Source organism: Triticum urartu, chromosome 4 (assembly GCF_003073215.2).
Source record: "Triticum urartu cultivar G1812 chromosome 4, Tu2.1, whole genome shotgun sequence".
In the NCBI taxonomy this organism is placed as follows: Eukaryota; Viridiplantae; Streptophyta; class Magnoliopsida; order Poales; family Poaceae; genus Triticum; species Triticum urartu.
The window spans coordinates 572,638,612-572,648,588 of NC_053025.1; positions in this window are offsets into that span (position 1 = coordinate 572,638,612).

Genomic DNA, 9,977 nt, shown 5'->3' on the forward strand with positions numbered 1-9,977 from the left:
CCAAGTGCTGCATATTTGCATCACACAAATTAGCTGCCCAAAAATCCATCCCGCAGGCGCGCGCAGCCCAATGGCCACCCGGAATTTTCCTGCTCCCCCGCTGACCGCCCGATCCCTTCCTCCATCACGCCTGATGTATCCACCAAGGGAGGGCTCGCCCCCCGAGCCGTGCATCGCGCCGCCGACCGGCAAGCTTTGTTTCCATGCGTCGCCTCTCCTCTCCCTCATCTCCCATCACTCTATCTCATGCAACCCTCATCCCCATCCGCCTCCTGCTACCCAATGACCACGCGCCATGGAGGCCATCGCGAGGCCCGTGCCCGCCCGACCGTCATGGGTACCCCATGCCATTGCTGCACTCTGGTCCTCCCTCTCCCCCACATTGCAATGTCGCTCGAGGCCATCCACCTTCTCTCTCGTTTTCCCTCTCCTCAGGTTTGCTTTTGGGCGTTATCGGAGCTCGCGACACTAGGAGGATGCAGGAGTTTGCAAGCCTCGTTGAGGCGGTGACCGATGTTGTTGGGGTGCTCGCAGGAGACTCGGGTAAGAAGGGAAACTGTCGGAGGTCGTTGTGCCCATCGAATTTGGTCAGACAACGGTCAGGCAGAAGTGACGAAAACTGTGGTGAGGTGTTTCCTTGGAGCGGTATTCGCGCAATTAATCATGCACGGAGGATGGAGACAATGCAGGGGATCATGTGGACATGAACCGCGAGGTGTGTGGCGACCGTTGGCCAAGAGGTCGCTCGTGATGGCCATAGTGGGGCTCTTTTTGTGTGTGGGAGAAATAAAACATAGTGAAAGAGAGATAGAGAAGGTGGCGGCCAGCTTGGCAAAGGCCATGGCGGGGCTCTTAAAGAAGGATGCAGGCGAGCTCGGGGTCAAGGCAGCAAGACGCCGCCGAATTTGAGCGCGGACGGAGGCGGATGAACTCGGGGCAGCTGAGGGAGTCCGGGCTTACGGGCATTGTTGACACAATGTTCATCCTCCATTCGTTTAGCTACTTGACGGATTGGGACTTGGCACACACCCTAGACATGGGCGCCATTGTCAAGGAGGACTCGGATCACGCTATCGAATGAGGGTGGTCGGCAGCAGAAGCTCGGGGGCGCGCTTGGGGCGACGACGGCTGTGATGGGTGGAGGAGGACAACTTTCTTTTGATACCCTATTTTACATTATTTGTTGCAGTATAAATTTTTTATGCCCTAAAACCGTCTCTATCCTGCTCTAAACCTTTATTTAATGAGGCATATGTGGTAACTTCATAAAATCTCAAGATGCTATGCCGGCTCAGTCTCTCAGAAATACTCATAAGAGTAGAGTGTGAGTGCATATGTTTATAAGATGAGTGTAGCTCGTTTATGTTAGCGACTCCGATTGTACAGTATTAAAAAAAGGAAAAGCTAAAATCCGAACGACAGGATTTTAGTAACGGACCTGAACGCATTAATTGCCGTCGATTTCAGATCGTGCGCGTGGATTTTTTTTGCTCGAAACAATGCAGTTGATAAAAAACGAAAACACTAACGCTCACACGTGTGGGCGCTTGCATCTCACCCACAAGCGTGGATCCGCGTCCGTTTGTAAGCGCACGAATCTTGGCATGTTTTTAGTGTCACATAGGACTGGGCTGGTGTGTGGGCATTAACCCGATCGCCCACACGGCCATTTCACCACACGGGAGGGGATGGTGTGTGGGCGTTCAGCAGTTCGCCCACACGCCACTTTCCAATCACGTACAAGGGCTGGTGTGTGGGCATTTGCTATCTCGCCCACACACCCGTCTCATCTCCCACACCCAACTTGCCACTTGCCATGCGTTTTGCAGTGTACACGACAACTGCCCTAGTGTGTTTGTAAGCACATGGCAACTCTCTTTTTTTTACCCGAACATGTTGTTTTGCCATGTCTTTTTGTAGCGCTGCACGGCAATTGCCTAGTGTTAGTAGGTGGCAACTCCTAAGGTTTTCAAATCATGGCAACTGTAGTAAAACCAGATCATACATGGCAACTGCCTAGTGTTAGTAGGTGGCAAACCCCTAACGTTTTCAAATCATGGAAACTATAGTAAACCAGACCATACATGGCAACAGCCGCAGTTGCCCAAAAATGGCATCTGGAACTTCTGACATGAGATGGCAACTGCAGTTGAGCAACCATGGCAACTGTAGTTGTCCGACATGGCAACCGTAGTTCAGCGACATGGCAACTGCAGTTAAACGAACATGGACGAGGGTCTGGACCATGGCAACTGCGGGCGCGTGGTGACTGTCACGCGGGACGTGCGGGACCACGAGGTACGAGGCCTGACATACGGGGCGTGTCAGCGTTATCTATTTCGCGCACACGCACGCGTGTGAGAGGGATCAGGAGGGGAAAAAAGGTGTGTAGGCATTACTTGTTTTTGCCCACACATAGGTGTGTGGGCTGTTCCTCTTATACACCACACAAAATGTATGTGCCAGACCCCCTAACGCCCACACGTGTGGCACTTATCGGCGTCCTAAAAAAATTCACAAGCTGGACAGATGCTGGAATCGAACCCGCGATTCCTCGATCCAACCTTAACACAACAACCAACTAATTCGACCATAGTACGTGTGAGGAATAGGGAAGTTACGCATTTTGACCTGTTTTGCCGGTGCATTAGTACATATCTGTTTTTAGGCGTTTTTTGTGTGTGCAACGTTTGGCCCTAGACCTCACGTATATATGTTCTCTCCACCTGTACAATATCCCCCTGATAACTTTTTTTTTAAATCCCCTGCTAACTTTTGTGTGAATAACATGGTAGCTAACACAGTAGAGCTGATAACGTATGTACCCCGGTCCTGGTAACTTTGGCGCGGGGGGGCAGGGGTGGTTGATGAAATATTCTCCTGATAACTTTTGTGTGAATAGCATGGTAACTGACATATCACAGACCTGAAAATGTATGTACCCCAGTTCTGGTAACTTTGGCGTCGTAGGGGGGGTGATGAAATATTCCCCTCGTAACTTTTGTGCGAATAGCATGGTAACTAACATATCGCAGACTTGATAATGTATGTACCCCAGTTCTGGTAACTTTGGCATCGGGGGGGGGGGGGTGATGAAATATTCCCCTGGTATCTTTTGTGTGATAGCATGGTAACTCACATATCACTAACCTGATAACTTATGTGCCTTGATCCTGATAACTTTGGCGAGGGGGTTGTTTACAAACATCCACCCGATAACTTTTTGTGTAAATAGTTTGGTACTATACGCATCGTATACGTGATAACTCACGCACAAACACCGCGGCAACTTTAACCCGACCTGATAAGAAGGTATGAGTAATCAGGTTTATGCCTTGGTAATATCCGTGTAAACAACATGGTGACATATGTAGCACATGCGTGATAACTTACTTAGCGCTGAAGTGGCAACTTTTGATCTAAAAATGTTGTCGGAACATATGAACATGGGATCTAGTTTTGAAGCTCTCATCGTGACAATTTTTTTATGTGAAAACGGGTTTTCAATCGGACCGACAGTTTGAGCTACAAAATATTTTGAAATTTTAAAATAGGGGGGAATCTAGGATGACATTAGCTACTATGTTCTTTAGTTCATTTGCACGTGGGGAGAAGGTCGGTTGACCATTTTTATGCTCTGCTAATTTCTATATAAATAAAATGGTAACTTGTGACACATGATAACTTACTTAGCCTGGGTTTGATAACTTTTGACACGAAAAAAAAGTCGTCAACCATTCATATGCCCCGGTAATATCTGTGTAAACAACATGGTGACATATGTAGCACATGCGTGATAACTTACTTAGCGCTGAAGTGGCAACTTCTGATCTAAAAATGTTGTCGGAACATATGAACATGGGATCTAGTTTCGAAGCTCTCATCGTGACAATTTTTTATGTGAAAACGGGTTTTCAATCGGACTGTCAGTTTGAGCTACAAAATATTTTGAAATTTTAAAATAGGAGGGAATTTAGGATGACATTAGCTACTATGTCCTTTAGTTCATTTGCACGTGGGGAGAAGGTCGGTTGACCATTTTTATGCTCTGGTAATTTCTATATAAATAAAATGATAACTTATGACACATGATAACTTACTGAGCCTAGGTCTGATAACTTTTGACATGAAAAAAAAGTCGTCGGAACATATCAATATGGGATCTAGTTTCGAAGGTCTCCTCGTGACGAATCTTTTATATGAAAACGGATTTTCAATCGAGACGACGATTTGAGCTACAAAACATTTTGAATTTCAAAATTAAAAGAAATCTTAGCTGACATCATCACTTTTATCTTTTTCTGCATGCATGTATATTTCTGCTAAAAGAAAGAAGAAGTGTATGTGAAATGAAGCCAAAAGTGAAGAAAGAGTCACGGGAGGGAGTTCGGATGGATCATCCGTGTCTGTTACTAGAATCAGTACGACTGGACATTAGCAACGTTTTAAAAAATAGTTAATATCACTGGAAGTCATAGAATTTGCGTTAGATGTTTTGTTTGATGCTAGAACTTCGAAAATACAGATTTGTGATCATCTAACTTGTTGTCTGATGCAAATACGGTGCTTTATACCATATCAGCGAGTACACCCTGCCCTACCTGCTGACAGTGGTAGATTGTTTTCAGATAATTCCTTGGAATTTGAAAATTACATGGAAAAGCCTAGTTTGCGACCCATCTGTTAGTGAATAGTATAAAAGAAAAATGATATAGTATATCGGAGCAAGGGGCCTTCGACCCCGCAACCTTCTTTAGAAAAAAGGAAGAAGACCCGACAACCTTCTGTTGTTCTGTAGGCACAAAAACCCGGTGAACCACCAATCCACGCTGAGTAGCGGCTCGTGTTTGAAATAGATAACTTATTCTTATATCCATTTACTTAGAACACGTGGGCCGTCAGCTAAAATAGACTATTATCTGTGCAACCCATTTTGCTTGTTTAAAAAAAATTGTAGATACAGGAAAATTATGATCTCGGTAATAAAAATAACATATGCATATTCATGTGTTATAAATATTGTAAATAAAAACGAAATAACTTTCTTTAATAATTTTTCAGGTATTATTTTTGAAAATATTTATTTGTTTAAAACACTATTCACGAACTACAAAATGTTTGCATAATTTAAAATAATAAAAATATTTTGGACATTACAATTCGAAAATATTATTCTAATTATAAAAACAATTAATAATTGTATGCACAATTGTACAGTTCAATGTTCGTATAATTAGAACTATTCATAATTTAAATTGAAACTATTGATACGGATATTCAATCGTGTCTAATCTTTAAATTATACTCCCTCCGCCCCAAAATAAGTGTCTCAAGCTTAAGCTTAGTACAATTTTATACTAAAGTTAGTACAAAGTTGAGACTTATTTCGAAACGGAGGGAGTATAATATTTTTTAATATAAGTCGTGGGTACAAAAGTATGTTCATATTAAATAAACATTGTAAATGTCCGTATTAATTAAATTTTTTAAAATGTAGGATTCATTAAACATATTTACATAATGAACATTTTAAACGTCCGTATTAATTAAACATTTTTATATAATATACACAGCTCTATTTTAAATGTTTATTTACTAATCGCCATTTGTATGTATAATTTACAAACAAATGTTTAACATAATTTTATTATTTGCATTTTACAAATATTTAAAAAAAATTATTACTTATGATTTATTAAATATATTTTATATACCCTGCAAAAATATATCTTATATATGCATAAAAAATTTATATAATGCACATGAGTTGTAGTGGCCAGATAAGTTCGAGACGCATGCTGGTTAAATTAGTACTAGCAAAAAAGCCCGTGTGTTGCAACGGGAGAAAAAACACAACACACACTTTTAAACGAACAACCATCACTCGACACCACAATAGGTCTATCTCCTTTATTTTAGCGACGCATCATATTTGTGTTGCCGCTTATCCTTCTTCTCACCCTTGCCGGCGGTGGCCTTAATGTTCACACAAACCAAAACGTGTTAGAATGTGGTTAATCCTAAGACGTCTCTCTCTCCCTCTCTCTCCTCCCTCTCCCTCTCTCTCGCTTTCGCTCACACTCGCGATGAGAAATCTGTTGTTTTCCCCTGCGACGTATGCAGAGGTATGCATGTGTAGTTCTTGAAGTTTTCTTTTCCCTATATGATTATAGTGGGTGTTTATTTGCAATCCGGATCGTGCCCTGTATGAAATTGATTGTGTGCTATAGTTATAAGTTTGCTTCCAAAATAATATTTAAAAATATTAAACATGTAAAATTAACATCATATACAGATTTCACACATTTTTAATCAAATTTCATATATAACATATTAAAATCAGAGTTACGGTTTAAAAGATACGTATAATTTAGAAATTCATTTGTTTGAATTAAATATCTTCCAAAATAATATTTATAAATGCTTAAAAGGTTAAAATAATCTTATATTCATATTCTACATATTTTTCTAATCAAATTTCATATATAACATGTTTAAATCAGAGTTACAGTTTAAAAAGATATGGATGGTTTAGAAAAGCATTTGTTTGACTTAAATATGATCCGCGGATGGAATATCTAAAAAATCAGGGTTTTTTTTAAAAAACTGTAAAATAACGGTTCGGTATGACTTAAATCTAGACTGCGGGTTGATTTCATGAAAACGCAGGGACTTTCTGTAAATTGGCGCAACGGACGGATAAAAACCGTACGTGCTTTATTATTAGGTAAAGAGATAGAGACTGTTATGCGCAAATAGACAATATGGTGTGAAGGTTGTAGTTGCCAGAGCGCCTCGATCTAATATCTAATCGCAGGTTCGAGACCTGGCCTCTCATTTTTTTGATTATTAATTTCCTCGTCTATGAGTTGTATTGTCGCTGGTTTTTTCCACAAATAAAAATAAAGAACGGCATTGTTATTTTTCAGCCGGATGAAAACAATTCGGCTTCATTCGCTTTTCTAGCCGCCCGATCTCTGTTCTGGGATTCGTGCTAATTTGTACTTTTCTCGCTTCAGTTCTCTGCGTTGTCTTATCGGGCGCGCTAATTTCGAGGGAGACCCGTTTCTGTTTCCTCGCTGACCGAACCGTCGGTCCTCTTTATTTTTTCTTTTTGTCTCCCTGTAGCCGCCTTTGCCCCCCCCCCCCCCCCCCCCCCCCCCTTTCTCATTCCTAGCATGCAACCGAGAGAGGGAGAGAGTGTCATGGCGGTGTTGTAGATCCCCTCGCCGCCGCATCTGCCTGCTGAGGTCTGCTGCATCTCCCGCCTTGGGGTGTGCTGTATCTCCCGCTCCCCTCGCGCTCAGCCCCTCCCAATCTCCCCCTCCCCTTCTTTCTTTTCTGGATTTTCGATGGGTTGGCTTGCTCCTCAGATCGTTTGAGTTCAGATCGAATTTTGGTTTAGGTTGTTGTTGTTGATGTGTGTATCGTTAGGGCGCTCCAATCTGTTGTTTTAGGTAGTTGATTGTGATAGCCCCTGCGGCCTTTAGTTGTATGTGATCTGTCCTGTTCGTGTGCTTGGATTAGGCTTCAGGAGTGATTAATCTGCTATAGGGGATTCATCTACTATATGTGGCCGTTTGTATTAGGGCAAAAATATTAGGGGATTCATCTGCTATAGGAGATTTCATTGTTAGTGTAATCTTTGATGTAATTACAGAGTATTCTTGCTGTAATTACTTCTTTAGCGGTAATATTTTGTTGTAATTTCAAAGTAATCTCTCTGTAATTTTTTAATGTAATCGAGTGAATATATAGTGTGGTAAGATATAACCTTAGTTTGGCGTTTTAGTTATAATTCCATGCAGTACTCATGATTCTTTTTATATATTTTAGTGATGTTAGTAGTGGAATTTTCTCTATTGTTCCAGGGGGTATGAGTTGGTTGTTTGTAGTGAACTTTGTGTAAATGTGTGTTTGCTCGAGAGTGTCCTTTCGTATACTGGATTTACTCTGTAAATCTTAGTTTTTACTGTTTTCTTACAAGTGTGGTCACAATGAATTTTAGAGTTTTTACTTTATGTTATAAGTGAAATTACAGTGCAATTCTTAGTGTAATTTTAGGTTATTTTACCGGTTTTGCTAATTTTCAGTCGAATGATTTACAGTTAGTCTTCATTCATATTTTGGCCGTTGGATCGCATGCCGAGATCCGCACTGGAGCTATCCTTTTCGGGGAGATTTTCTTTTCTGTGTGTTATCGGGCACACTTTGTTTCCGGGCCAGCCCAGTACCGCATTCCCTGGCTCTCTCTTTGTCCCCCGCCTCATTTCGGAGCCCATCACGGCAGAGAGAGGGCACTAAAGAACAGAGAGATGGGAGGCGATTCCTGCGATTTCTTCGTTGTGTACGGCGATTCTGATCTCCTCCTCATCTTCTTCAGCTAGATTTCTGCTCCAGTACCTTGTGGTTTCGGTTGTTTGTCCTTGTCTTCTTCTTTTCCCCATTGGATTTCTTCTAGGTCTAGTGGCTTGTTTCGATTCCCCTGGTGTTTGATGTACATATAGGGGTGTATGTGTCCTCGTAGCGGAGGATTTTCCTGGCGATTTCGTTGCAGTTGTAGCGGTAGGTGCATGGATGTGGCGGCGGATTTGATTCTCCTGTTGATTTTCTATCACTGGCCTGAGCGTCTAATTCTGCTGTTTTTTTTTCTATTTGGCATGTGGTTTTAGGTAGTAATTGCATCTAAGTTACAACAACTTAATAACTATAATTTCATTTAATTACAATATAGTTTCCTCTGACATTGTAGAGTAGTGACACTGTGATTACAGTGTTGTTACAGTGTAAATTCCAGGGGTAATCAGAGTGACAGTAACTTCTGGGATTGTTAGTTTACAATCACTGCAATTACAAATTACACTGTAATTTCAGGTTAATTACAGTGCTATTGTTAGTGTATATTTAGTGTAAGTACACTAGATCAGAATGAAATTTTCATTGCAATTAAAGTTTTTTTTTGGTCTACAAGCATTTTAGAATCTTCTTCTTTGCAGTTTGTCTTTGTTGGCTGGTATTTGCATTCATTTATAACCATTTATTTATTTTTCTTTGTGTTTGTGGTATTGCATCTAAGTTACAGCACTTCATAACTGTAATTTTATTTTATTTACAGTATAATTTCCTCTAAAATTATAGAGTAATCACAATTTAGTTATATTGTTACAATGTAATTTCAGAGTAATTGTGTAATTTTCAGGGTAATTACACTGAAAATCACTGTGCTATTTTGTTGTAATTACTGCAATTTCACTGTAATTTACAGTGTTGTTACAATGTAATTTCCAGTGGTAATTACAGTGATATTTTTACTGTTATTTATATACTAGGATATTTACTGTATTTACCATTAGTGCAATTACAGTGTAATTTCAGTAAAAATTACAGTGTAATTAGACTATCAATCACAGTGTCTTTGTTGGGTTGTGTTGCATCTAGTCACACTGTCAATATATACTGAATCTATCTTTGTGTCTGAAACTTTGCCAACTTCCTATCTAATATACAGTGTATTTTTTTATCATTTGTACTCATACTCTCTTGTCTTTTTTCTTAGCATTGAAGCAGTGAGATGTGATACGGCCTATTGTTCATATCGGTCACTTGGTACTTTGTGCCCTAATGGACATCTAGGCAACTTCCTGGTCGTATCTTACTGTGTTTTTTTTTTGCTCTTTTAAAGGAGATCGTCTTTAATAATTCCAGTCCTGAACTCATCTGAAATGCTTTTGAAGGTGCCAACAGTGCATTTCCAATGTGGAGGACCAACCATAAGTACTTTAATTTCTGCCTTCTTTTTTGGTGTTTGTCTTTGCCCTTTCTTTTTATTTCTTATTTCCTCTATATACATTTTTCTTCATATTATTCTTCCTTTTTGCAGCTAGACTTTCCTTTAACCATTTGAAAGAATGGGTTTTCTTTCATCGTTTCTTTGAAGGAAGACCCTTTGCTTTCGTTGATTCAGCTTTCGATGAGCA